Source organism: Marmota marmota, unplaced genomic scaffold (assembly GCF_001458135.2).
Source record: "Marmota marmota marmota unplaced genomic scaffold, marMar, whole genome shotgun sequence".
Classification (NCBI taxonomy): domain Eukaryota; kingdom Metazoa; phylum Chordata; class Mammalia; order Rodentia; family Sciuridae; genus Marmota; species Marmota marmota.
Genome location: NW_025999853.1, coordinates 5452573 through 5479478, shown reverse-complemented (window position 1 = coordinate 5479478; position 26906 = coordinate 5452573). Strand labels below are relative to the sequence as shown.

The window sequence follows — 26906 nt, the reverse complement described above, 5'->3', positions numbered from 1 at the left end:
AAGACAGAGCTAAGACTATGATAATATGGTATCCTAGCAGAAAGCCCAGTAAATGCCAATGTTCTAAGGGTGAATTAAGTGTTCGTACCAGGAACCAACGGAAGACTAATGTGGCCAGAGCTGAGAGAGGCAGGAGGTGAGGTCAGGGAAATAAACAAGGATCAAAGTGGGCTATAATCATGAATTGTGTTTGTTTTTAAGTACAAGGGAAGCTCACTGAAAAACTCAGGGAGTGACACTGACTGATTTATGTTATAAAAGGTCATGTGACATTGACTGATTTACATTAAAAAAAAAAAAAAAAGATCAGTCTCCCTAAGTAAGGAGAATGGACTATAGGCAGAGATGGTGGGTTGAATGATGACCCTAAAATTAGGCCCATGTCCTAATTCCTAGGACTTATGAATGTGACCTTATTTAGCAAAAAGATTATTTGAAGATATGATTAAGGATGTAAAGATGAAGACACTCTAGGTTAACTGATGGGTCCTGAGAACTATCCTATAAAAAGCTGGATCATATGGCCCAAATGGTCGGAAGTTTGCACGGCAGCCTGGGCCTATTGCAGAGCTTTTCTTGTTCTGGGTCCACTCAAAATTAGCAGCTTTTTGGGTCTCTCAGTAAATGGGCAGGAGCCACACACCCCAAAGAGAAATGTGTTGCCAAATGGGGCCCATTCAGTATGGAGGGTGATCTGTGGGAGGGGGTCTGCTTTACTCAAAGTTCACCCATTTAAATGTTATTCTCATCTAAAATTACCCTGAACAGAAACACTCAGAATAATGTTTGACCAAATATCTGGGCCCTTTGTGGCCCAATCAAGGCAACATAGAAAATGAACCATCACAAATTCTTCCTTAGTGCCTTCGGACAGAGTATTTTAGATTTCTGGCCTCCGGAAGTATAGGAATAAATTCATGTTCTTTTAAGCCACCAAGTTTGTGATAAATGGCTTACAGAATCCCTGGGAAACTAATACGGGAGGAAAGAATAGGAACAGGGACTGATTAAGAAACCAGTTTAGAAACTGACCAAGGCAAGAGATTGTGGTGGGGGAAGGGGGTGGTTTGAAGAATGGGAGACTTAAAGATGGATTCTAAGTTGGGGCTTGAGTAACTCAGTGGATGAGTTCTTAGGAGGTGACGAGGAAAGGACCAGATTTTTCAGTTGGAAAATCGTGAGTTCTCCTTTGAACTTGCTACATCTCAGATGTCGGGTAGGGAGTTGGGTAAATGAGATTGGAGTTTGATTGGAGATGTCATGGCTAGAGATGAAAATTTAGGAGTCATTCTTAAAATATGCATAATATTGGAAGGCTATTCAATACTATCTTGGAGAGCCTTGGACAGCTATCTAATATCCAGACCCAGATTGACAATACCCCAACATTTAGGGATGGAGCAGATGAGTAGAAGCTAACAGAGGAAACTGAAAAGTGGCCAATAGGGTCAAAGAGAAAATTAGGAGAGAGTGAGAAGACAAGAAAGAAAGGAAGGAAGGAAAGAAGGAAGGAAAGAAAGAAGAGTTTTCAAGAGATAAAATTGATGACTCATTGGCAACTGACAAAGACTGGATTTATTAATCTCTTTTTGCTGAGGACTGAAGCCAGGGTCTAGTGCATGCTAGGCAAGTACTGTCCCTCAGCTACACCCCAGCAATATCAGATTTGGCACCTATTTTAATCAGTTCTCTACCACTGTAATAAAAACCTGAGATAATTAACTTAGAGAGAGAAAAGCTTAATCTCGGCTAATAGTTCTGGAGGTTCCAGTCCATGATTGATTGGCCTATAGATTTGGGCCTGTGATAAGGCCGCACAGCATGGTAGGGGTGCATGGTGAAGCACAGCTGCTCACATTGTGGCAAAGAAGCCAAAGAAAACGAGGAGAGGGTCCCACAGTCCCCATTCAAGATCCTGCCCCCTATGACCCAAAGACCTCCCACTGGGCTCCACCTCTTAAAACTTCCACAACCCCAGCTGGTACCTACCGTGGTGCACGCATATAATCCCAGCAGCTTGAGAGGCTGAGGCAGGAGGATCCCAAGTTCAAGGCCAGCCTCAGCAAAACTGAGGTACTAAGCAACTCAGTGAGATAAATAAATACAAATAGGGCTGGGGATATGGCTCTGTGGCTGAGTACCACTGAGATCATTCCCCAGTACCCACCCTGCCCCCACCAAAAAGAAAAAAAATATTCCACAACCTCCCAATGGTACCCAGTTGGGGACCAAGCCTTTAACATGTGGACCTTTAGAGGACATTCAGGATCCAAACTAGAGCAGCACATAGAAGTCACTAGTGACCACAGGAAGAGCATTTTCTGTTCTGTTCTCTGGGGTGGGTGGGCACAGAAGTCTTGCTGAGGTGATTGATGGAGGGGTTTTGGTGTAAGGAAGCAGAGTGCACATGATAGAGATCTATTCTAATGGGGATGGTCTCTTTTATGTTCTCCATCCCCATCCCCACTTGGGGCTTGCTAAGGCATTTCTTTCCTCTCAAAAACATTTCCCTCCCTTCTGGCTTTCCCTGCTGTATTTAGAGGATTGGAGAGGTTAGATAAGTGACGGGTGGGTTGCAGAGATGGAACATGGAACGTCCATATGCTAACCACTGGAGTGGACAGTGGCTGCACACATTCGTAAACTCTATCTCCAAATGGAGTGGTATATAATGAACATTTTCTCATAATATTATATTTCCCAACATTAAAGATAAAAACAAAAAATTCCCATAATGTTTCTTATAACACTATAAACTCCTTATAGCCGTAGTTTCATGATTGCTTAATAATCAGTTGTGGGACTTGTTGGCTATCAAAAAGAGCACAGGGTCAACATCTTTGTGGATGTAATTTTTTTTTCCAGCTTTTCAACTGTTTAGTTTTGCAATAAAATTGCTGGGCTAAAGGTATGAGCATTTCTAAGACTTTTGGTTCTTATGGCTGGATTTCTTCCTATGGTGTTCATGAAAGTCATCATTTAGGCCACCTCTTGTCAAAGGGGGGTTTTGGTCTATAAGGTCAGGAATCATTTCTAAATTTCCAGGGCCTCTTGGAGCACATAGCATAGCTCTGTGTACGTATTAGAAACGCAGTAGATAATTGAGTTGTTTGGAAAGGTTGGAATTGAATAACTTGGGGCACCTTATCTTGGGTGGAGGAATTGAGAATCTGGTGGGGACCTTTAAATTCAACCTGCTTGATTCGTGTAAAGGGAATTTATTAACTGTTAACCAGCCTGTGTCTATGCCCACATCCCCGTCCCCAGCGCCCCACCCATGAGCCGATTAACTGGGCTACAACCAGGGTCCTTCCCTTCCAGGGAGGCGTGGCCATGCGGCACAGTTCTGTCCAATGAGAGAAAAGCAAAGTCCGTTGGGCGGGACTTTCAGAGAAACTTTTGTATTCCTGATGCTAAAAGGGCCGGATAGAGCCCACCCGTCACTTTCAGTTCTTTCCCTGTTTTTCTTTCTGATGCCTAAAGATGCAAAGTCTTCTAGAGACAGACCACAAGGCGCCAAGCATGAGGATAAAATCCTACTTACTAAGGCCTCCAGGGCCCAAATAGTAGTAACTTCCACAGTGTGTATTGCCCAATGCGCCATTCCTCTGGTTTGCGCGTGTTACACCATTAGTCCTTTCCATCCACCTAGGAGGGAGGGGCTGTCCTTTCTATTCCACTTTACAGATAAGAAAACTGGAGAAGTGGAAAGAGATTGAGTAACTTTCCCAATGTCACAGAACCGAAAAGTAGCAGAGCCAAGATTTAATAATAAGATTTAATAAGAGCTGGTAAGTAGCACCAATCCAGGCAGCCTGGGTGGACATCCCTGCCCTTGAACACTGCACCATACTGTCTGTCTAGTTCAGTTGACCCAGTGTGAGTCCTGATGTCATTTTTGAGGAGTTGTGTGCTCTCTGGACTTGCCTACATTTTTGTATTTCTATGTATGAAAAATATGCCTATTTGCTCGTGTATTTATTACATGAGAAAACCCAAACTCTTATTTGTTTAAATTTCTTCCAGTCTCATTTTCTGCTACATGTAGCAGAATACAGTCCTGATACCCAAGCTGTAGCATAGCTAATAACCTTGGTCACTTTTACGTGGCTTTGTAGCCTGCCCTTCTCCCCCTTACAGTGTTAGCTTAGCAAAGTCAGAGGACACAGCTGTCTTGTGTATTACTGTATCTTAGCACAGGGCTTGGTGCATATTAGATGCTCAATAAATGTTTTGAATTAGTGAGCAAGTCAATAAATGATTGATAGCAAGGACGGAAATAAATGTAATCTCCTGTTCATGGTTTATTTATCACACTAATTTTCATTCTCTGTGTGCAGGTTAGCAAGGAGAAAGGATAGGAGTTCTGTGTTTTGTGGTCATGTCAGTCTAGTGTGGCATTAAAAAATGCTCTATGAATAAATCACCCAGCCAAGGAACCGTGAGAGGTAAAGTATACTTTGGGGTTTCTGTTTGCCTTAAGTCTTCTGTCCCCTTTCAGCCTAGTCTTCAGCCATCAGTTTCTTCCTTTCTTTTAATTATATAGCACCTCTAGATCAATTTATCCTTTTGATTTATGAATCTCATATATGCTCTTTTCTTCCCTGTCTCTCCTTATTTCCCTGGACATTCTGCACGATTCCTCTCTCCCACTCCTGATCCAGTGATTTCTCTAAGGAAAAGAGAAATATGTGCTACCCTAGCATGCACCCTGCTCTGTGCCATCCTCCCCACTCATTTCAATTTCCCGGTGTGATTTATCCAGCAATCAGACCATTGCCCAAAATTGCCTTTGCAGACAGGCTTGATGCGTTTGTCTTCCCCCTTCAGGGACTGCTTCCGATGATCACCCAGAGAAACTCAGGTCTCCGTTTTGCTGATCCTTCACTAGGGCCAGATCAGCCATGTGAGCCATTTTGCTTAATACCAAATTGAACCATTAATTCCCAGAGTAACGAACGTGCAATATGTGGAAGGGGTCACGTGCCTCCTCTGCCGGCAGGAAGGGATTCTGCTTCTTCCTTCTGATATACACTTGCTTTTTCTGCCTGTGGTGCAGCAGACAGAGCTTGGAAATGAGTCGGAGCCTCAGCTTGTCTCTGCTCAACGTCTTGAGGAAGTCGCTGACCTCCTTTGGACCTCAATTTCCTATTCCCCGGACAGTTGAACTTGGTGGACCCTCAGATATCATCTGGCTCTGTAAATTATGGTTTTATAAATAAGAAATGGCAAAAGAACTTTAAAAAATCAATACTACAAAGGCAACCTCACTCATCTCTCTGGGAAAAAGGCTAAGACTATCCCTATAAACATTTTTTTAAAAATAAAATTAATCAGATTCCACCTCAGAGGTCAAGCTCAGAAAAATAGTAAGGATCAAATAATAGGTAATGTCAGGAATAAAGGATTCTGGGCTAGATTGATGGCATGGATCGAAGAACAAAGGAATCAAGTTCAGCCAGTGACTTGGGCAAAGCACGGGGGACGCTTCTAAGAGGTGAAATTTGTTTTTGTGTCTTTCCTAGTTCTCTTTGTATTCACTTGTTTCCTGACCTGTCCCCATCTGTGTACCCTGCTTTCCTCCAACAAGTACATTTTTTATATTATTATTCTAAAATATTTTGTTAGGTTCTGTAAAAGTATTTTTTTTTCCTAGAAAATTTATGAAATAGCAAAGTATGTGTTGCTTTCTTTTTCCTCCCCTCTAATCATACTCAGGTATGCTCAGCAAAGTACTCAGCAGGTAACTGTGGTTGCTGTAGCCCAGTGTCTGTCCATCCACAGGTGAGTGAGCTCCTGACACTCTCTAGTCTAAGGTTCCTTATAGGCAAAGCCAATGGGAAGAGTAGGTGGAGGAACACGGATATGCAGCCATGTGATTTGTTATCTACATGGACTTCATCTGAAGTCAACAGACCTGAGAACATCATTTGGAACCTGGAAGCTCTGACGTGCACAGGCTCAATCTAAGCTGTTCATAATAACTCACATGCAATCCCTCAACGCCACTAACACTTCCCAGACCTCTCTTTGACCTTCTCCCAGGATGGGGCCCATTAGGCCATGTGTGGCTCTTTGAATTTCATTTGCATGCTGATTTTCCACCATGCAGTAGAGATCCCATGACAGAAGTGAGGTGATTAATTTTATCTGTCATGGGGCACAGATATTTGGTCAAACATTATTCTGGATGTTTCTTTGGAGGTGTTTTTTTGGATGAGATTTAAATCGATAGATTTAGACTAAAGCAGATTACTCTCCATAATGTGGATAGACCCATCCAATCAGTTGAAAGCCTTAATAGAGCAAAGACTGAACTCCCCTGAGCTAACAGGAGATCTAGCTGATGGCCTTTGGACTCAGACTGCCACTCTTTCTGGAGGCCAGCCTGCTTGCCTGTCCCAACAGACTGTGTACTCTTCAGGCCTCCATAATGATGTGAGCTAATTCCTTAAAATACGTCCCATGCCCCCTTCCTTCTTCCCTGCTTCTTTATATATCTTGTTGGCTCTTTTTCTCTGGAGAGCCCTGCTAGGTCAGATCTCCATGGCTGGTCTTCCCAAAGAAAGCCCTTCAACAGAAACAGGAAACCCTGAATTGCAGGTACCGACAATGGAAGATTATTCCCATGCAGAATTTCAAGGCTTGGAACTAGCACCTTAAGCTTAGATGACCTGACTGGTTAAGAAGCAGAGCAATTGCCTCATAGAGTCACATTGGTTATTTCTAGCCACTGACCCAGCTGGGGGTGCAGGAGGCATTGAGGCTGCGATTCCATGCTCCTGGGCTACACTTCCTGTGGGGTGGTTTAAGCTTAGTTGCACCTCTCTGAGATAAGAGAAGACAGCAGGGGTAAGCCCTCTCCTCTGCACCCTGTCTTAATAATCCTCTTTGTGTTACTTCACGTATAAGCCTAAAGAGAAGGAACTTTGAGCTAAGTCTCAGATGACATTCTCATGTAGCCTAGGACCCAGCCTGAACTTCATGGTCTAGCTACGCCCACGTGGCAATGCCCAGGATTGCAATCCTCATTCGTTTGCATAGATCTGCTACTCTATTGGGTCAAACTGCAGATGTTCTTGGCTTCCTTCTTGCTCTACTTGGTCAAACTCCAGATGTTCTTGGCTTCCTTACCTTCTTAGTCATAAGGATGCAAACAGTCACACTTGGAAGTTTCTACTTCCTAATTTTACCTGTTCTATTTTCCTCCAGAAGATCTTTGTTTCGAGCACCCATTGCCTTAAATGCACGGAGTCCCATTTACCCTTTATTTCTCAATTCTTTCTCTCTGCAATATGATTGATTGCTTCCTCCTCTGATCAATGCTGCTCATTCAATAATGCAAAAGAAAGACATAAATCTCCTGTAATTCTACTACCCAGGGACAATGGCTATTCATATATGGATTTGAGTTAACAAAGTGAATTGTGTCATTTACTTAGACTGGACGCCCCGGGGAACAGTGGGGTTCAGGAATGGGTTGGGGGTGTGGGGGAATAAGATTTAAAACTTGAGAGGCATCTTAGACATCCCAAATGTGAAAGTAGAATAAGTAGTTTGAAGTGGGAGTGAAGTTCAGAGAGAAACCCAGGCTGGAGAAGGGAACTTGGAGTCATCCGTACAGGAGGGCTGAGCTCTGGGGAAGGATAGAAGAATGTCAAGAACATGTAGGCCATCGGCTATGTCAAATGCTGACGATAGGCCTAGAAGGACAGAGACTGAGGATTGGAAAACAGACTGATTAAGGGGATTCTGGAAAGAAGGGGAGGAGAGGAGTGAGTCTGGATAAGTCTTTCCTGGAGTTTTACAGAAACAGGGGAGAGAAATGGGTATAAGAGGAGGAGGACTGTCATGTCGCATGACTAAACCAGTCAGGGTCACTCCAGGTGAACGGGGCTGGCACAAAATAATCACAGAGATAGAGAAATACCTTTTTCTTTGGGTTCTATTGACGGCTTCTCTGACCCAGCTCCCACATAGGCGGCAAAGCAGGCAAGAAAGAGAGAGAGGAGCACGTGCTGAACCCTTTTATTGGGGAGAAGCCATTCAAATGAGGCAAGGGGTAGGACTACAAAGGAATCGGTGAGTGTAACTCACCCCAGCGGGTATGCCTACACCTGAAGCCACACCTTGCTATCTGAACTGGGACAATGCCCAAGTCACTACAAAATGTAGTAATTGGTCAGAGCCCCCTGAATCAGGACCTGAAGATCATAGACATCCAGGGCAGCTCCCGATAGAGGACATGGTGGTTGAAGGGAGGGTATTTTAATGGGAGATATTACCCAGCACATTTGATGCCAATAATGTAATTGTAATGCTTTCTAGGGGTATTATAGTTTATTTAACAAATCCTGCATTAGAAGACATCTCTGTCTCAAACTTGTGCTATTATAAATAATGCTACAGTGAACATCTGCAGTATTTCAGGTGCAAGTGTTAGAATCACTGTCCAAGTAGCTGTCCAACTCTGTCCCCAAAAATGATTGACCAAGGGGTGGGAACTGTCACGGGCCCAGCCCACTGCCTCCAATCACTGGTGGCCAGGGGACTGCAGTGGGAGAGATGATATCATTTGAACTACAGGGAGATGGGAATTTCTTCAACAGTGAGGGTGTTTGGAGTTATTCTTGGCAGATTTTGAAAAGGTGTTTGCTATAATATTCTTAAATGCCAACCATGGTTTTAATTTCCCCTCCCTCCCTTCCTCTCTCTCTTTCCTTCCTTTCCTGGTACTGGGGACAGAATCCAGGGGTGCTTTACCACTGAGTTCCATCCCTAGCCTTTTTAATTTTGTGACAGGGTCTCACTAAGTTGCCCAGGCTGGCCTTGACCTTGAAATCCTCCTGCCTTTGCTACCCAAGTTACTGGGATTATAGGCATGCATAAATGTGCCTGGCTTTCTACCTATTTCTTAGGATAAATTCCCAAGTAAAATTAGTAGGTTAAATAATATGAATATTTTTTTAAAGCTCTTGCTGAGCTGTTTGCCAATCTTTATTTCTGCCTACTGAGAATTAGAAAATCATTGCATGCATTCTCAGCATTTGCTACCATAAAAATTCAAGTGAAAATAGTAAATGGTTTCTCATTGTTGCTTTAATTTTATTAACAAAAAATCACAGTCAGCAAGTTTGAATCCAAACAAAAATTGGTGTTAACCAAAAATGCATTTGTAGCGCTCCACGGGGAAAATTTAACATGGTGGAACTAAGATGGCTGAGTGCCAAGTGACAGAGGCCTGGTCTGCGGCTATGTCTCCTTTGCAGCAGCATGCTGGCAGAATTCGTCTAAACAGCCTCAGAGGCCTGTCTCCTTTTAGAACCCTCCAGCTCGAATTGTTGGAGAGCATAGCAGGGGAGACCCCATTCATCCATTTCAGGGCCTCCACAAACAGAAGAGGCCAAGACCTTCTCAGGGAGGCTGGCCCCATGCACCAAGATGCCAATTCCAGCCTTAGTCTGGGAAGATTTTTGGTGTCCTCTACTGCTCTCTGTGACTTAGCTTGACATGGAGAGGGAACAGGCCCAAGGCCAGAGAGCAGCAGCTGAGGGTAGGAGCACTGCTGGTCTCCGCCTTCTTCCAAGGTGCTGTTTGGGTGTCAGTATGATCCATGGTGCCTCCTTCCCACCAGGCATCTATAGCCCCAGGTCCTGAGTCTTTAACGCATGGACATCCTTCCCAGGCTATTCGCTGGGATGACTGAATTCTTCAGGAGTGAAAAATGAACCTTTGCTTCAAATGCAGGAGAGGAGGTGAGAAATGAAATTTTATCTTAAAAATTTCTTTCATTCCAAGGCCTATGAGTCCTTTTACATGCTCCAGATTTGGTAGAAGACCTCTCTTCTTCATCTCACTACTAAGGCCCACCATGATCAGGGAAGGGGGCTGCTTCTCCCCCCTCACCACCACGCCAATATTTTGATCTCTTTATTGTATTTGAGAAGTCACATGACCTCTATGCTTCCAAATTTATAAAATAACGGATATTATTATCTCTTGGATGTCATTAACACCCATGTGAGTGGATGTGTACAGTATTTGCTTTTAACAGAAATAAAGCATTAGAAAACTAAAATGTACTTCACAGCATCTTTTATTTTATAGCTGTTTTGTGGGATAAAAATTGAGGGGGCTTTTAAAAAGTTTAGAAAAAATGTCTCCCCTCAATATTACTAGTAAGATAAACTAGGGTTCAAATCCCACTGTCGAGCTGCATGCGGGTGAGTTTGTTAACCACTCTTTGCCTCAGTTTTCTCTTCAACAAAATGGGGACATGAGCTGTACTCACCTCATGAGGTTGTTAAATTTAGTGTGTGTAGAATGCTTGCTTGGCACCTAAGTGCTTGCTATGGGTTGACTTTATTAGTATTTAAAAACATCATTGGTTAGGGTTGAAGCTCTGGCCTGAGAGAGATCTTGGGCCACCTTTCAAGTATCCTGTCTACTTAATGTCTCTGTGCCTTAGCTTTTTCATCTGTCAATGGGAGGTGAGAACAGTTATCACCTATCTTCACAAGGGTATTGTAAAGAGTAAATGAAATAATGTAAGTAGAATGCATGACATTTTGCTTGGAATGGTCTATATACAGCAGTTGTTTATTGGCCCCTCCCCTGGGTAAACCCTAATGCAAACTTCTGAGGCTGTGGATGTGCCATTTGGGCTCTAGGGCCAGACTGCCTGGCTCTTCCCTGAGCTCCTCTTCTTTACCACCTGTTCCTCCCCAGGTGTTCAACCATATCATGTTTCTTCCCTGCCCTGATCAGAACCCAGACCAGCCTCTGAAAAAAGGCTGTGAGACATCATGTCTGTGAGACAATTCTTTCAAACATGTTTGTGATTTAAACCTTATCTTGAGTGGTAAAATAAGACTCAGGCCCCTATGCCAGGAATTTTAGAATTTTTTTTGGGGGGGGGGATACCGGGGTTTGAACTCAAGGGTACTTGACCACTAAGCCACATTCCCAGCCCTATTTTGTATTTTATTTAGAGACAGGGTCTCACTGAGTTGCTTAGCCCCTCATTTTTGCCGAGGCTGGCTTTGAACTCACCATCTCCTGTCTCAGCCTCCTGAACTGCTGGCATGCGCCACCATGCCCAGCTTATGCCAGGAATTTTAGGTCCCAGAAACTAGGTAAGGGTATTTCCCAAGCAGCCATCTTTTTCAGGGCTCTTAATATTGCAGTGATTTAGTGGCTGCTCTTGGAGAATATCAGGACTGAACAGAATGGTAATTCAAAGTCAGGTGTATAAGATGATGGTTGGGAATTGTGTTCAGCTCCTGACAGCAGAGACCCAGCGACAATCAAGGGGGTGGAGGGTTTATTCTCTCACCTGCGAGAAGCCCTTAGGTAAACACTTTTGAAAGCTCTGCTGTCTTTGTGGTGGCATTAGGGGCCTAGGTGGATTTTCTGCTCCATCACCCTCAGCTTCCAACTTTCCTCCTCAGAATAGCTCCATGGGCCTAATGTGAAGCCTGATTGGACAGGTGCTATCCCAGCCATCATGTCCTCTTTCCAAAAAGGGAGAATTGAAAGGGCATGAGATAAAAGGGGGCACTACCCTGCTGAATTAGCCTTCTTCAGATCTCCTGAAAACCCTGCCTGAAGATTTCCACTCACAGCTGCCAGGGAGGCTGGGAAATAGACTTAGCTCGACACATTGATGCCCAGAATAAAATCTGTTCCTGATGGAAAGGAGAATGGAAGATGGGTTGAGAGCTCTCACATCTACCACAGATACGATTTCTTGTAAGCTAGCTGTGTTATTGGTTTTGTCTTTTCAGGGCTGAGTAGGTGGGACCTAGGGCAAGTTACTTGGCACAGTTGTCCTCACCAAAAAAAAAAAAAAAAAAAAAAAAATGGTGTCCCCAACCCCAGTTGAGTAGTTTTGGTTTCTTTTTTTTCTTAGCAAGATAGACTATCTGTGTCGAAGGAGATTATACATACATCTACATGTCTATCTGTATAATATAAATATCTATATTATAATTTATATGTATACTGTAATTTTGTCTGTGAATTTCTATTCATCTCTTTACTTTCTGTTTCCTCCTTGGTAGTTTCACTGCAATTTGGCATTAAAATCTTCTACTCTTCAAGTTACTCCTACCACGGCCTCCAGTGATCTCCCTGGTTGCTCGATTCAAGGGATCCACTTTAGTACTTAACTTTTTGGAACATGTTAAGAGCTTTTGGCACCCTTGACCACTCTGTTGATTAACTCCCTGGGGTTCCTGGGTCTGTGAACTCATTCTTCAATGTTTTTTTTTTTTTTCTAGTACCTTCTTCCTTTTCTGGCTCAAGATCTCTGCCCCTTAACCCTTCTCGTCTTTCTTCAACATATTTTCTGAGGGAGGCCAGTCATTCCAATGACGATGGTTAAAGATGCCAAATCTGTTATTTCCAGCCCCCAATTCTCCCTTGAGGTCCCGCATCATATGTCCAAAGCTTATTGGGCACCTCCCTTCAGAAGACCCACAGAGAATTCCAACTGAGTGTAAGCCCAAGCTCCTTGTCTTTCTTCTCAGATCCACCCCTCTCTCCTCCAGAGGTGCCCTCTACTCACTCCGGATCCACACCTGGAAAGTTGAGAGTCATCCTTTTCCTTGTTCTCACTTCCCACAGGCCATGATTCTCAATCCTGAGGATGCAAGTTTATGTCATTTCTATCTGTCCCCTCCTGACCATTTTTCCTTCCATCACCCAGGCTCTGACTCACATTGCCTTTCTCATGAGCTTTTCTAAGTTATTATAAAATATATGCAATATAAAATGTGTCACTTGAACCATGTTTAAGTGTTCAGCATAGGGGCATTAACAATCACACTGTTGTGCAACCATTTCCACCATCTGTCCATGGAATTTATATTCATCTTGAAAAACCAAAACTCGGTACCCATTAAATGATAACTTTCCTTTCCCCACCTCTCTCCAGCTGGTTAGCCATCATTCCATTTACTATCTGTGGATTTGATGGCATACAGGAAGTGCCCTTTTGTGGTTGGCTTATTTCACTCAGCACAGTGTCTTCAAGAGCAATCCATATTGCAGTAGTATCAGAGTTTCCTGCCTTCCTGAGGCTGAATTTATGTATATACCTCCTTTGGTTTTCCATTCATCCATGGATGGACACTTAAGTTGTCTCCCCTTTTTGGCTGTTGTAAAAAAATGCTGCTACAAACATGGGTATATACACATCTCTTTGTGTCTCTGCTCACAATATTTTGGGTTATACACTCAGAAGTAGAATTGATGGATCACATTATAATTCTATTTGTGTGTGTGTGTGTGTGTGTGTGTGTTTCCTTTTTGGTGCTGGGGATTGAACCCAGGGCCTCACACATGCTGAATATGCCACTGAGCTCTACCACTGAGCCATATCCTCAGACTGGGAATTCTAGTGTTTTCCTCAATGGACTTTTACAAAGGCCTGCCTATACTGTATCTATCACTGCTTTCTGTCTCCTTCATGTCAACTGTATTCTCTCCACTATTGGAAGAGGTTGTTTTTTTTTTAACACAATAGGATTTTTTCATCTCTGTCATTAAAGTTTTTCTATGGCTTCTGATTAGGCAATGATGAAGTTCAAGGTTTAGCACAGTGTACAGGAATCTTCATGAGATAATCCCTTTGCTTGTTTTGTCTTGTCTCCTAATTGTTCTATCAGCCAGACTCCTAACCTGACATTTTACACCTATGAAATGATGTAATCAATTCATTAAAACAATTGTTTACAGATCACCCTGCTCTGAGTGCGGGGTTACAGCATTGAACCAAAGTCGCTGTTCTTGTGCATTTTCCATTTTGTTGGGTGCTGGTGGTTTGGATAGAAGTTTACAAACAAACACATAATATTTCAGGTAGTCATAAACAATGCTGGGTCAGCTGCTATATTAGATAGGGTGATGAGAAAAGAGCTCTCTAATAGAGGTGACTTTTGAACCTGAAAATATTAAGTAAACCAGGAGGATCTGTGGGAGAACAGCTTTCTGAGCAGAGATGACAGTGACTGCAAAGTTCTGTGACAGGAGTGACCCTGGAAAGAGCAATAGGGTGCCGCAGTCCGGCTGCAGCAAAATAACCGGGGGGTGACGAAGAACTTGTGTAGATTGATACAGCAGGAGTGGGAGCCGTCTATTGCAGGACAGGAGCAGTATTTATACATTCCACACAGCTTATCTAATTAGCATAAACTAGATACATCAGTCAACCAATCAGGAATCTCCACACTTAATGGCTCTCTGGTGTTCCTTCACAAACCACTCCCTCTGGCATTTTGCCAGGCGCCATCCTGACTTGTTTACAGACTCTAACAATAGGGGAGCCAGGAGGGCTGGTGTAGAATGAACCAGGGGAGAGGGGTCCAAGATGAGATCAGGGAAGGAGAAGGGAAACCAGACAGTGAAGACTCCTTAGGCCATGGGAAGGGTGTGGATTACTCCAAGACGGACAGTTATTGGGGAGTTTTGAGAAGAGAGGGATCAAGACACAACTTAATGTTTTGCAAAGGCCTTTCCCAATGCAGCATGTGAAATTCACTGTAGCAGGCAAGTGTGGAAGAGAAGATGCCGGCTGGAAAGGCATGAAGACCATCTAGCCAGAGGATTGTGGTGGTTTGGATAAGGAGGGTTGTAATGGAGTGGGGACATGTCAATCCTGGATGTAATCTGAGGACAGAGCTGACAGGATGTGCTGAGGAACTTATGTGGAGGGTGAGAGGGAGGGAAGATGACTCCAAAATTGTGACTTTCCATCCAAATGGGATAACATGGCACTGCCCAAACCATCATTATGAAGACTTTGTGGATGTGCGGACAAATATGGAAGATAAAATATTAAGTGAAAGAATAGAATTTAAAAAGGCATGTGCCCAATGATTATAAACCTATAAATTGCAAATAATAACAAAATGTCCAAATAATAATAATCCATGCTAAATAAAAAATTTTAAATCAGCAGCCTTAAATCCAAGGTAACACTCGTAACAGGAGAGCATTTTTTTTTTTTGCCACGACATAATTTCACAAATGAATTATTTCTGTCTCCGTGCTTAAGAAATAAAATTACAGTTTAAACATGCATGTGGCAGGGAGGGTAAAGATCACCTCTCACAGGTGACAGAACTGAAGTCCTCAAATGTTAAAGGGGTTCTGCAAGGTCACCCTGCTAATTACAAGCAGATTCCAACCTCAAGTGCAGGCTGCTAACTCCTGATCCATTTGTGCATGTAAATCTTTGTATTTAATTCCCCCCTCCCACTGCATTTTAATTTATTTTGGTAATGTGTTTCTTATAGTTTACTGAAACCTTGTTTCTTGGTGATTTATTCAAAATCACTATACTCTCACAGACTTTTTTTTTTTTTTGCATGCAAAGTATATCCTATTTTCAAAGTCAAGAAGATGTGAAATGTCTTTTCTTCTGCAAAGCCTTGCACAACATGTGAATCCTAATATTAGATCTTCAAATGTGGAAACTTGGTAAATCCCATATGTGCATAACAAATGCTTACTCCACAATTTTTCAGGGTCTCTGATTTATTCAGCAGGGCAAGTTATTAATAACTCTGTAGTATTGGGTGAGATAAAGTTACATGTCATGATAAATTTAAGTCTGGAAGTAAGTAAAGTCAAAAACTGGGAAAACCTTACAACCCCCCCCCCCACAAGATTTATATTTATTAGATTCCCATCAGTGTCATATTCCTTTTACTGAAGTATTTGGGTAAATACTTCAGAGGAATTGGAGAGAAAACCCCTGATAGAATTGGTTGAATATCTTTTAAGGAAATTAATATACTGCAGAGAGAAGATGGTAACTCTTAAAAAGAGTACAGAACCAGGTACTCATGACAGTGGATTTATGATATGGAGGCAGCATCGGGTATTAGGAGGAGCTGATTCCTAGCTCCTGTTCTGTCATTCAGGTGAACTTCATCTACTCATTCAACTTTGTATGTCTGATGCTGACATTCAGTCTACAAATATTTATTGAGCTCTAATCATGTCACAGGCTGTAGCAGACACTTGAGTAGCCAACTCACCCTCTTCCTTGCTCATTGATCCTGATTTTGTTTGTGGAGACAATGTGCTCAGCTAAATACAACCAGCCTTCCATATCCATGATTCCATATCAGTGAATTCAACCAATGGTGGGTTTAAAACATACATGAAAAACATTCCAGAAAGTTCCCAAAAGCAAAATTTGAATTTGTCATATACCAAACATTATGCTGAATCCAGGCAAATGAAGTGATGTGTAGTGTAAGCATACTCTGCACTATCTCACAGGTCTTGGTTCTCCCCTCATCCCTCATTATTTGAGCATGTGCCTCAGGCTTTGTCTAGATACTATGTAGCTGGGCCCACAATGGCTGTACCTGTATTGAACATCTACAGGCATTTCCTCCCACTGGTCATTGTTCTCTAAACAATACTTTTATAAATAGTTGTTTATATTGTGTTAGCATTTATAGCATTTGTATTAGATATTAAAAGCAGTTTAGACATAATTAAAACTATACAGGAAGGTGTGGATGGGTTGTATGAAAATACTATACCATTTTATATGAGGATCTATAGATTTTGGGATGCAAGGGGCCCTGGAATTACTTCCCCCAAATACCAAGAAACAACTGTACTCTCTTTCCCAATCTCCCTAGCAGCTAGAGGTGGCCATGAAGAAGTCATTGTAGATGGAGGGCAGATGGCCCTCAGATTCAGAAAAGATTTGGTTCCTACCTAAAAGTAGTTCAGAATCTGGTTTTATCATCAACCAGTTCTTTTTTGCTTTAAAAAATATTTTTTAGTTATAGATGGACATAATACCTTTATTTAATTAATTTATTTTTATGTGGTGCTGAAGATAGAATTCAGTACCTCATATGTGCTAGGCAAGTGCTCTGCCACTGAGCTACACCCGCAGCCCCTCACCAACCAGTTCTAGGATAGAGAAAGGGTACCCACTCAGCTCATGAGGAAGAGAAAATGGAAAATTTATTGGAGGAAGTAATGCTTAAACTGGGTCATGAAATATTCCTGAGTTTCTGTTTTCTCATTTATAAAGCAAAAGGACTGTATTACATCTATTTTTTATATCTTGAGTTTAAAAAAAAACCTCAGCAATTTAAACACTTATGTATAAAGGTAGAGGGAATTTAAAATAGCAAAAAGCCATATTCTACTTGGAATAAAAAAGCAGGGCATTTGGATACACGTTTTTGTGTGTATGTGTGCACAGGAGAAATCCAACAACTTCAACATGCCCAGGGCAAAGAACGAGCTTTACTGTAAACCATGGCCTCCAAATCTACAGAAGTTATTTCTATTAATTTGTTTTTGGACCCATTTTTTTAAAAAAAATCATTCTTCCTTGGGCAAAACTCAAATTACAAAAGTTCCAAACAATAAAGAGAGCTACTTTCTTGTTAATAGAGGTGAGAGTGGAAGGCAGTGAACCTGACCATGAGAGAAAAGAAGGGGCTGGGAATTAATTTGACAACACCATGTCCAGAGAGAATGATCTTGAAAGGCAAATGCAACTTGACTCCCTCTTAATGGAGAAGAGAACTAATTTTGCCCACAGCTTTACAGTGAACAGAATGTTTCCATGTCCCTTATCTTATTTGATCCTCACAACAACTTGACAGGGAAGCTTTATTAATATCCTTGTTTGACAGAGACAAGAGCTGATGGGATCTCTCAAGGTTAGGCTGCATAAATAAGTGGTAGAACTTGGACTCAAATACTCCAAATACCATATTCTTTCTGCTTCCAGAACTGCCTCAAACTGCAATCTCACCAAAAGAAAGTAATTCGGATATCTAGCTAGTAGGTGATTTTCTACCCCGATGTTTTATTCCAATTACTATAATTTGCACCCTGGGGGGGGAGTTGAAAGGGGATTATAGGAAGTAACTATAGGGCAAAGGGTCTTACGTTGGTCAGGATAAGCTAACTACCAACAAGGTGAAAGTTACTTCTCACTATAAATATGTAGCATCCTGATCAGGTGAGTCTCCTGAGTGGCTTTCATGTAAGTGGTCATTTGAGGATTAGGATATTCACTACCATTCTTACACATGACCTGGGTTGCTATGGAAGGGAGAGTGAGCAGAGGTCATACCAGAGACTTGACATATGCCTTGGCTTTATGGAGATGCTCATCATTTTTACTCTTATTCCATTGGCCAGAATGAATCACCTGATCTCCATCAAGAAGAAAGTGACAGACAGCATGACGGTGCACATCTGTAATCCCAGGAGGCTGAGGCAGGAGCATCAAGTATTCAAAGCCAGCCTCAGCAATGGCAAGTGCCAAGCAACTCAGTGAGACCCTGTCTCTAAATAAAATACAAAATAGGGCTGGGGATGTGGCTCAGTGGTCGAATGCCCCTGAGATCAATCCCTGGTACCCCCAAAATAAAATCATAAAAAAAGCAAAAAATGAAGAATGTGAGGCTGGGATATGTAGTTCCCTCATTGAGTGGCTGCTTCTTAGAGTCAAGACTAAACAATAGAAGGGAAACATGACTCTTTGGCACCAGTTATCTCTGCTGTAGGCCTAAAAGCAATTAGACATGTGGTTCTTCTCATCCCACAAAACCTGGACAGCCCTACAGAACTTGATCCTTTGCAGCAATGTTAGAAAGGAGGCATTTTGCAGCAAGAATATTTGTAGCATGGGAGAAGAGTTGCCCCATTAACAGCAGCTCAGAAATAAGTATAGATAAAGCAAACAGAAGTGGTTAGAGCCAGAGAAAGCTTGAAAGATGTGTTCTGGTTACTATTTGTGCCCACTGTGTGTGGTAGGTTTAGAAGTACAAAGAAAGGCCTTGAAGCAGTTGCAGGCTATCTTCTGTGGATCTCCAAGATTCATTCTTAGCCTTTTCCAATCTGCTTCCTGCTCTAGGAGGCTCCCCTGCCTGTCCTTCATCAAACCCTCCAGATCACAGCTGGATTTGGCTGGTGGGGAGCTCTGGTGGGAGAATGGAGGAAGGGAGGAGAGAAGGTCAGGGATTTGTGCCCCTAGTTCCCCTCTTGCCGGGTAACCTTAGGTCTGCTGTGTCCTTCTTTGGAAGGAGACTGCTTCTCTCAACCCTCTGTGCTTTAAATAACCCTCTTGTTTCAGGTTCTGGTAAATTTTCTCTCTCTGGATCCTTGAAACCTAGGGGTGGTAACAACTCTGCTATTGCCCAACCACGGTTTCTGAACCATCTCTGATGGTCCCTCTAGATCTCATTCACATTTTTTATTTAACCTCTTTATTAATAATTATTCTAATTTGATTTTTGCCAAAAAAAAATTGGTTAGCATTGTTTTTCAACCCCAAGCAGTCAATCCATTCTCTATATGAACTAAAAGAATTCTTTTTTTTTTTTTGTTTTATTGTTCTTAGTATTTTTTACCAGCCTCTGAGATTTGGGCTTTAGCCTCTTTGACTTTATTCTTACAGGGCTTTGCTAGTTCTGTGCATTCGTTCTTGATTATGTGTCCCTCATTCCCTCTTGTACATGCCCTTTGAAAAATCTGATCTCATCAGCAAAGTCCCCCCACCCCCAGTCACATGCCCCTCCTCATTGCTCCCTGGATCTTCTAAAAGAAGAAATTGCTAACAAGGCAAGAGGAGGATTCATCAAATGTTTTGCTTTTTGCAGAATGAGAGCTCCATCAGATATCAAAAAAGCTGAATTAGGAAGAATCCAGTAGAGGAGGTAAAAACTTGTTTTCGAGATTTTCTGTTAGCAGAGAAGTCCAGATGCACTGATAACTGAATTTAACTGTTCTTTGCCCAGTTCTTTCCCCTCCCAGATTATTTAAGAAGTCAGCATTTCATTTTATTTCTTTAGTTTTACCTGTTCCACACTGAGTCATCTCCCTTCCCCAACGCTCTCAACTCTTCAAGGAAGATTTTTGTTCGATTTCCACTTCCTTCTCTGAGCCTGCATTTCTTTGATCCTGCCTCCCCGGAGAAGCAACTTCCTTCTCACCCTGACTACGACAGAACCCTCTCTTCCTTTTCATATTCCTCTTATTTTTCTTTTCCTGAGAGGTAGTGTAGTACAGTGGTAGAGAGTGGATTTTAGAGTCAGATAGAATGCGGCTGCATGAGTCCTGGTTCCGGTACTTTCTCTGCTGAATGACCTTTGTGAGGGGACGGAACCTAATTCTTAGTTCCTTTGCTTGTAAAATGAAGAGAATAAAGATAAATAAAGATTTCTGGTTCAGAGGAATATTTTGAGCACAAAAGGAGATAATGAATGTACAATGTATGGAACACAGCACTTTCAATACATATTGGTCATTTTTATATTAAAAGATGTTACCCAAATACCAGGCTTCTAGATTTGATCTGCTGTTCCAAGTGGTACCCGAGGTTTTTATGTCCCTCTGGTAGATCTTGGAAGTGTTCTTGCTTGTTCATTGTTAACTGATGCCCTTCAATTTGTTCTGGTTACTGCTCTAAATAGAACAGTTAAGTACACAAAAATCAAGATTCAACCAATATTTATGGAGAGCCTTATAAATACCAGATACAGTGCCAGACAATGCTCACAGGTTTTCTACAAGAATGTCAATTACAGAATCAGGCACAGGCAGTGAATAACTTCTTTTTTTCTGTATGAGAGTTGTAAACAACCTTCAGCTCTTTCATTCCCTATTCTGGTTTGACTTTCAATTTGTTCTAATCATCTGACCATAGGTGGTCTTTTCTAGAAAGATGACAGTTACAAAAAAAACAACCAGAGACACATAAAATTTAGATAGAAAGAGATCATTTTAAAGCTACTGGTTTTTAGTTCTCTTTTACTTATCAAAAGACAGTGCCTGCTTTGAATGAATGTCATTTCAAAAGACTTTTTAAATGGTCATTTGTTTCTTGATAAAGTTGCACATTTGTTTGGATTATATTTACTAATTTTATTCCCATGGACTTCTACCAGCTCTTTTCTATCCTCCATAGGGACCTGGCCCAATTTTCTGTTTCTATGGGCATTCCAATTTGCATATCAGCTTTTATGCCATTCTTGTCACCTGGTTGCCAGATCTGGGTTTAGCCACCTTCAATTGTTCCTCCCACCTCCCTTGTTTAAATGTTTCCTATCCCTTAATAGATTCTTGGATAATTGCCTCTTTTCTTTCAACATATTGTTTAAGACTGACAGTGTTGGAGTAGAAAGACCTCAGCAAAGTCATCTACTTTTTTTCAGTTTGGAATGCTCTTGGTTGCAAGTAACAGGATATGCAAATAAAGTGGTTTTAAACCATGAGTGCACATTTTTTCATGGAACACTAAGGTCGGACATAGGTTGTCCCAGGGTTGTTTCAAAAGCTCAACAATGTCAAGTGAGGATCCGGGCTCTTCTGATCTTCCTGTGGATCTTCAGTGTTTGTGCAATACACACTGGTCCTGGGCAAGCTGCAGCAGACTAAGTGTCACAGTCTGACACTGCTGCATCCCAAGGAGAAGGAAGTGGATGGGGCCAACGGGGCCTTTTCCTCATGCACACTCTCTTCCATAAGGGAAGACAAACTCTCCCTGAAAACTTCTAGCAGGTCTCCCCTTAATCTCATTGTCCATAACCTGTTCACAATTCTACCTTTAGACTACTTGGCATTGAAAAGAATTGCCTCCCTTGACTTAAGCCATCATGACCAATCCCCTGGGGCTGAGCACACTGCCACTTACAAAAAAATCTGGGGTTCTGTTATCCAAGAAGATGTGAAAGGACTATTGGATGGGTCCCAGGATAGTCTCCATATACACACTCCCACCATGCTTTATAGATGAGGAATCTGCTGCCCATTAAGGTTAAGGGCTCTGCTAAAGACTACACATCTAGAAAGTGTTAAAGCCAAAACTCAACCCTTGATCTTATGTTCTAGAATTTATTCTATCATTCTATGCTCTTCAAAGTAACCTATAGCCATTTAATTTCTGGGGAGAAAGTGAAAGTCAGTGGGAAGAATAGTCAAAGGGAATTCCTTTTCTGGTTTCCACATCCCAGACTTCTAGGATGGTAAACTTGTCATGTCCATATTGTGAGGTTAATTCATTTGTCACGTCCATACTTATGAGGTTAATTTATTCATTCATTCAATAAATATTTAATGTCCTCCCTATAATAGTTGAAGAAAAGTGTTCGATGTTAGGGATAAAGTTCATTTGGTTCATTTATATAATTGTCGTCTCAAATATTAAGTGGAAACCTGAGGATAGAATTGTAGAAATTATTATAATTGAGGGCAGAAATAATATTCTCAAATCTGTTTTATTTTCTTCTTCCTAGTTACATAAAGACTCAGTTCCTAGCCTCCTTTGCAGTTAGGAGGGCCCATATGACTGACATCTGGCCGATGGGACCTGGGCAGAAATAATATATGCCATTTCCAGGTCTGGCTATGAAACCGTTTATGCTCTTGATAGGAGGCAGGGTCATCTCCACTAGTCAGTTTTCCTATAGTTTCTCCATCTTTACTCTCCTTCAGAAATTTATGGTTTAGAAAATTAATAGCTTTGGAAGTAGTCTTGAATTCTTATAGCTTTTTAAACTCTTTCCCATGGATTTTTTTTTCCCAATAAATGACTTCATCTTGTTCTACTTCAACTTCTTTAAAATGAAGAGACGTTTTCTTCTTTTAGTCTGAAACAGAATTCAGCTTTTCCATCCAGGTCTAGAGGTAACAACCTGGTTCAGTTCTTACCAGAGATAATGGAGGAAAACGTTAAGCCTTATACGAGGGTTGGACTCAGTATTTTTTCTTTTCTTTTTTTTTTTTTGAAGTTGAGCTTAGTTCTTTTTAATTCCCTTCCTTTTTAGTATTGGGAATCTGTGTTCTCAAGTATTCATCCTATTTCTGCCTCCCTGACACCAATAACACTATGGGAGAAGAAAGTTGAAACAATAAAATAAAGCAAAGCTTTTTGAAGTTCTAAACTCCTCATTTATAAAATTGAGATAGCAAACCCGACTTCATTGGGTGGTTTCAAGGAGTCAAAGAGGAAAGAAAAAAAAAAAAGATGAACTATTTTGACAGTAAGGCTAAGCATGTCCTAACAGCTTTCAAACTGATGTTATTTAAATGACAATCTTGTGGTTGGTGAGAAGACACTGGGATGCAGGGGTTAAGAATCTGGACTTTGGAGCCAGACTTCCTGCCTTAAAATCCCTGCTCAGCCACTCACTTGTCACATCATTTGTGTAAGTCACTCAGTTTTACATTGTACATTGTCCTCATCTGCAAAATGACAATAATAATCCTACCTGCTTCACACAGTTGTTGTGAGGGCTGAGTTAAGGCATTTAAAATGCTTAGGACAGGACCTGGCATAAACTTCCCAAGATGTTCGCTGTTGGTGTGGTAGTTGTAGTTTCCTTTGGCCCTATTATATCTCTTTCTCAGATGAGACAATGTGGCAGTAAATAGCCTTCATGACTTGATATAGGCCAAATGCAAGTGAAACTTTTGATCTCTACGTGTTAGAAAATGGAAAATCTTTCTGTACTGGTTTTCTACATGCAATTTATTCCTCCATGTATCATAGCTCTCTGTCTAGTGCTTGGTCCAAACTATAGGTTCATAATCAATCAAATAGATTAAAATTAAAATAGATGAAAATTCCATACCCTTCCTGATTTAACATGCACACATATGTGTATACATCTATGTACATTTCATATTTAATATGAAACACCTGATTTTGTGACTATCTCCTAAATTCTAGTATTCAAAAGTGTTAAATAATTTCTAAAAACTTCTAATAATTCTAATACTTATTTCAATAAAAAGCTACATTCTTATAAAGCTTGAGGAATAAACAACTTGTTATCTTTGAAAGTTTAACATAGTGGGAGATACCTGGAGTTTTTACTTCTCTATAACTGACGCTATACTGAGTTGGTGGTTCAACGTTAGCTATTGGCTAATATAAAACATTTCATAAATAAGTACTGGAAATGGGAAAACAGTCTTGATCAATATGGCATTGAAATGCATGGAAACTTTGAAAAGGTAATCAAAGATAACCAGTGACTTATGTAGCCTATGGAAAGGTTTTCCTTTTCTGGGCCATTTATAACTGATTTAGACATAAAAGAAAGATAAACTACAGTTGCTTTCTGAGTCTTTTGAATAGACCCTAGAAATCAATCCCTTAGCTTTTCACAATTTGTTCCAACAACACCAAATATCACATGTTCCAGCTAACCTGCCACACATTCTGCTCTATGGTGGGAGAGGGAGATTAAAACCAGGGATAGAGGGAGTAATAGATTGACTCTCACCTTACTTCCTTAGCTCAATAGGAGCCAAGTCCAAAAAGACAGGATGAAAGTCAGCGGAGGAACCCACAGAAGCCACTTATTCTTATCTACTTAACCCAGGAAGGTAGGGATCAACATGGGTGGGTATAACACATGGGTCATGTGACTATTGGCACTGTATATGTTGTGGCTTTAATATCAAAATGAGACTGGATTTAAATCCCAGCTCCATAATTTCCTGTCTGTATGGCCCCATGGTGTCACATTTTCCTCACTTGTAGAGTGGGTATACCAGCAGTTAGTACTTCTGTGAGGAAGCACTTTGCAATGGACCCGACATATGGTAAATGCAAAATAAATGTATCCATTATTATCCTGAGGTTTGATTGTATTAGGTAAGTCATTTCAGCTCTCAGTTGTGTCAAAAGGAACATGACTATTTTTATCATTTGAGGGCATGGGGCTGTATTAGATGACCTCCCAAGGTCATGTGCTGTGATTCTTAAATGAATGTATGAATGAATCAATCTCTGTTTGCCTGTCTGTCTGTCTGTCTGTCTCTCTGTATGTGTGTGCTTTTCCCATTCACTTGTCTTAAGAAAAACATAGGAGCAAATGATAATGAATCAGCCTCAGGGTGTGTGGGAATGTTCATCCATGACGAAGCCATTTTGATACCTCTTTACCTTACATCCCATTAAATACATATATAGCAAATAGGTAGTGAGCGCTGGTTATACTCCAGGCATTATTTTAAAAACTACGCTACAGCAATAAAAAGAAAAAAAAATCAGAGAAAACAAAAGCCCATCTCGGCCCTTTTGGAGCTGAATTTCTACTGCCAGAAATGGCCAGTAAACAAGCCAGCAAATGAATGCCATGATGTCATCAAGTCCTGGGAGCTGGGTCTTCAAAAATACAGCTCAAATTTGACCATCCCTCTGCCTTCTCTGCTACTATGGGACAACACCCCGTTGTTTCTGGCTTTGGTTAAGTGATCCAGCTTCCTAATGGGTGGCCTTGTGTTCACTCCTAGTACCGTCATGTCTATTGTCACCCAGCAACATGTGGCTCTTACATCACTCCCTCAAAGTCCACAAATGGCTTCCAAGCACACCTGAAACCAAAACGCAGATCCTGCCATTGGTCTGGACCTCCCTGGGGTCTTCTCGCCTCTTCTCTGCAGTCCAGCCACACTGGCTGTCTTGTTCATTCTTGAGCCTGTCTTCACACTTCCTGTCATTCGGCCTGGGGGACACTTTCTGCATAGTTCTCTCCTTCACCTCATTTAAGTTCTAGCTCCTCAGGAAGGCCTTCCCCGTTACTTCCCAGATATCTTTTCCCCAAATAAAATCCCCAAACCCATCTCACTATCACTCCTTATCCTGCTTTACTTTACCTCGATTTACTAAGCATACCAAGTACTTCAACAACAGGTATCTGACGAGCAGCATCTTCTCCAATCCCGACAGCTCCAGGATATAAATATGGATTTCTGCACTATTTTTCAGATGCTGAAATTAAGGTGCAGGGCTGCGCCTTAATTGGTAATGGAGCCAGGACTCGAACCCCAGCTGTCTGACTGTCTCACTGCTATGTGTGCTATACTGTCCCTAGAAAGTTCTTCTTGAAGAAAGCTCCTTTGATACTTGAAGGCTTTTTAATTTTCTTTTAAAGAGTGTTCCTTCCGACATTCCGTTTACCCCATCACTGGGAGCCTTTGAAATTGGAGATCAAGTCTCACTTCTCTTGGCATCTCCACCACGGAACTGTCTGGCGCGTGTGAAACCTTCAGTGCCTGTTGATCTGACCTCGATTAAAACCTGGTCAAGGCTGGGAGGGGCATTCTGGGAAGTGTGGCCACGGCGCTTTCTCTGTCTCCCCTTTCTCCCAGTCAGCTTTTCCCACGCTTTGTCAATGCAGCGCTGCCTGAAAGTTCTCCAGGACGTGCATTTTTTAAAATGAGGAGAGCTTATAAGTGACTTAGATTCTCTTTGGTTCTGCCCTAGTCTGTAAAAAGCATTCAACAGGGCAGCAGGTGGCTGGACCAGGAGCAGGTGGGTGAACTGGGAAGTGAGGACACACTGTGTACACACAGATACCCACTAACGTTTTATTTACAGAGGGAAACAAACAGTTTTTCACATGTTCCCTGCCCTCACCACAGTCTGTCGTTTCAGTTTGCTGGAGTGAGTGATTATCCACTCCACAGAAAATTACTGTTTTGGGTTTTTGCTAAAGGGTGGTTTGTTCTGCAGTAGAGAAGTACAAAGGGACTAAGTTTTCAAAAGGAGTATTTTTGTCATAGATAGAGCAGCAGGGTGTGGAAGAAGGGGCACCGGCTTGAGGGTCAAGAATCCCACATTTAAATCCTTCTCTGCCTTGAGCAAGTTGTCAGACGGGGACGAGGCCCTTTTTGAGTCTTGGAGTCTTTCCTGGGATTACCACTTGTCTATAAAGGAATATTTAAGAAGTCACCCTTGTTTTCCATTTTCTGCTTCGTGATCTCACTGAGAGCAACTCTTAGAAACTGAGAGCGCACACTTGGGAGTCGGATGGACTCGAGTTTTAAGACTCAGTCTTGTTACTTCCCGTAGAAGACTCAGCCTCTGGAAGTTCCTATTTCTTCTCTAAAAAAAT

At 41.7% G+C, this 26906-nt stretch overlaps 1 long non-coding RNA gene across 1 annotated transcript in view; it reads left to right on the top strand.

Moving 5' to 3' along the window:
- LOC107139924 overlaps positions 1 to 18966 on the top strand; it is a 42099-nt gene extending 23133 nt beyond the window's left edge. The window contains exon 3 of the long non-coding RNA XR_007347362.1: positions 18196 to 18966. This is a non-coding gene — a long non-coding RNA (uncharacterized LOC107139924). The remainder of the gene's footprint in view (positions 1 to 18195) is intronic.
- The last annotated feature ends 7940 nt before the right edge of the window (positions 18967 to 26906 follow it).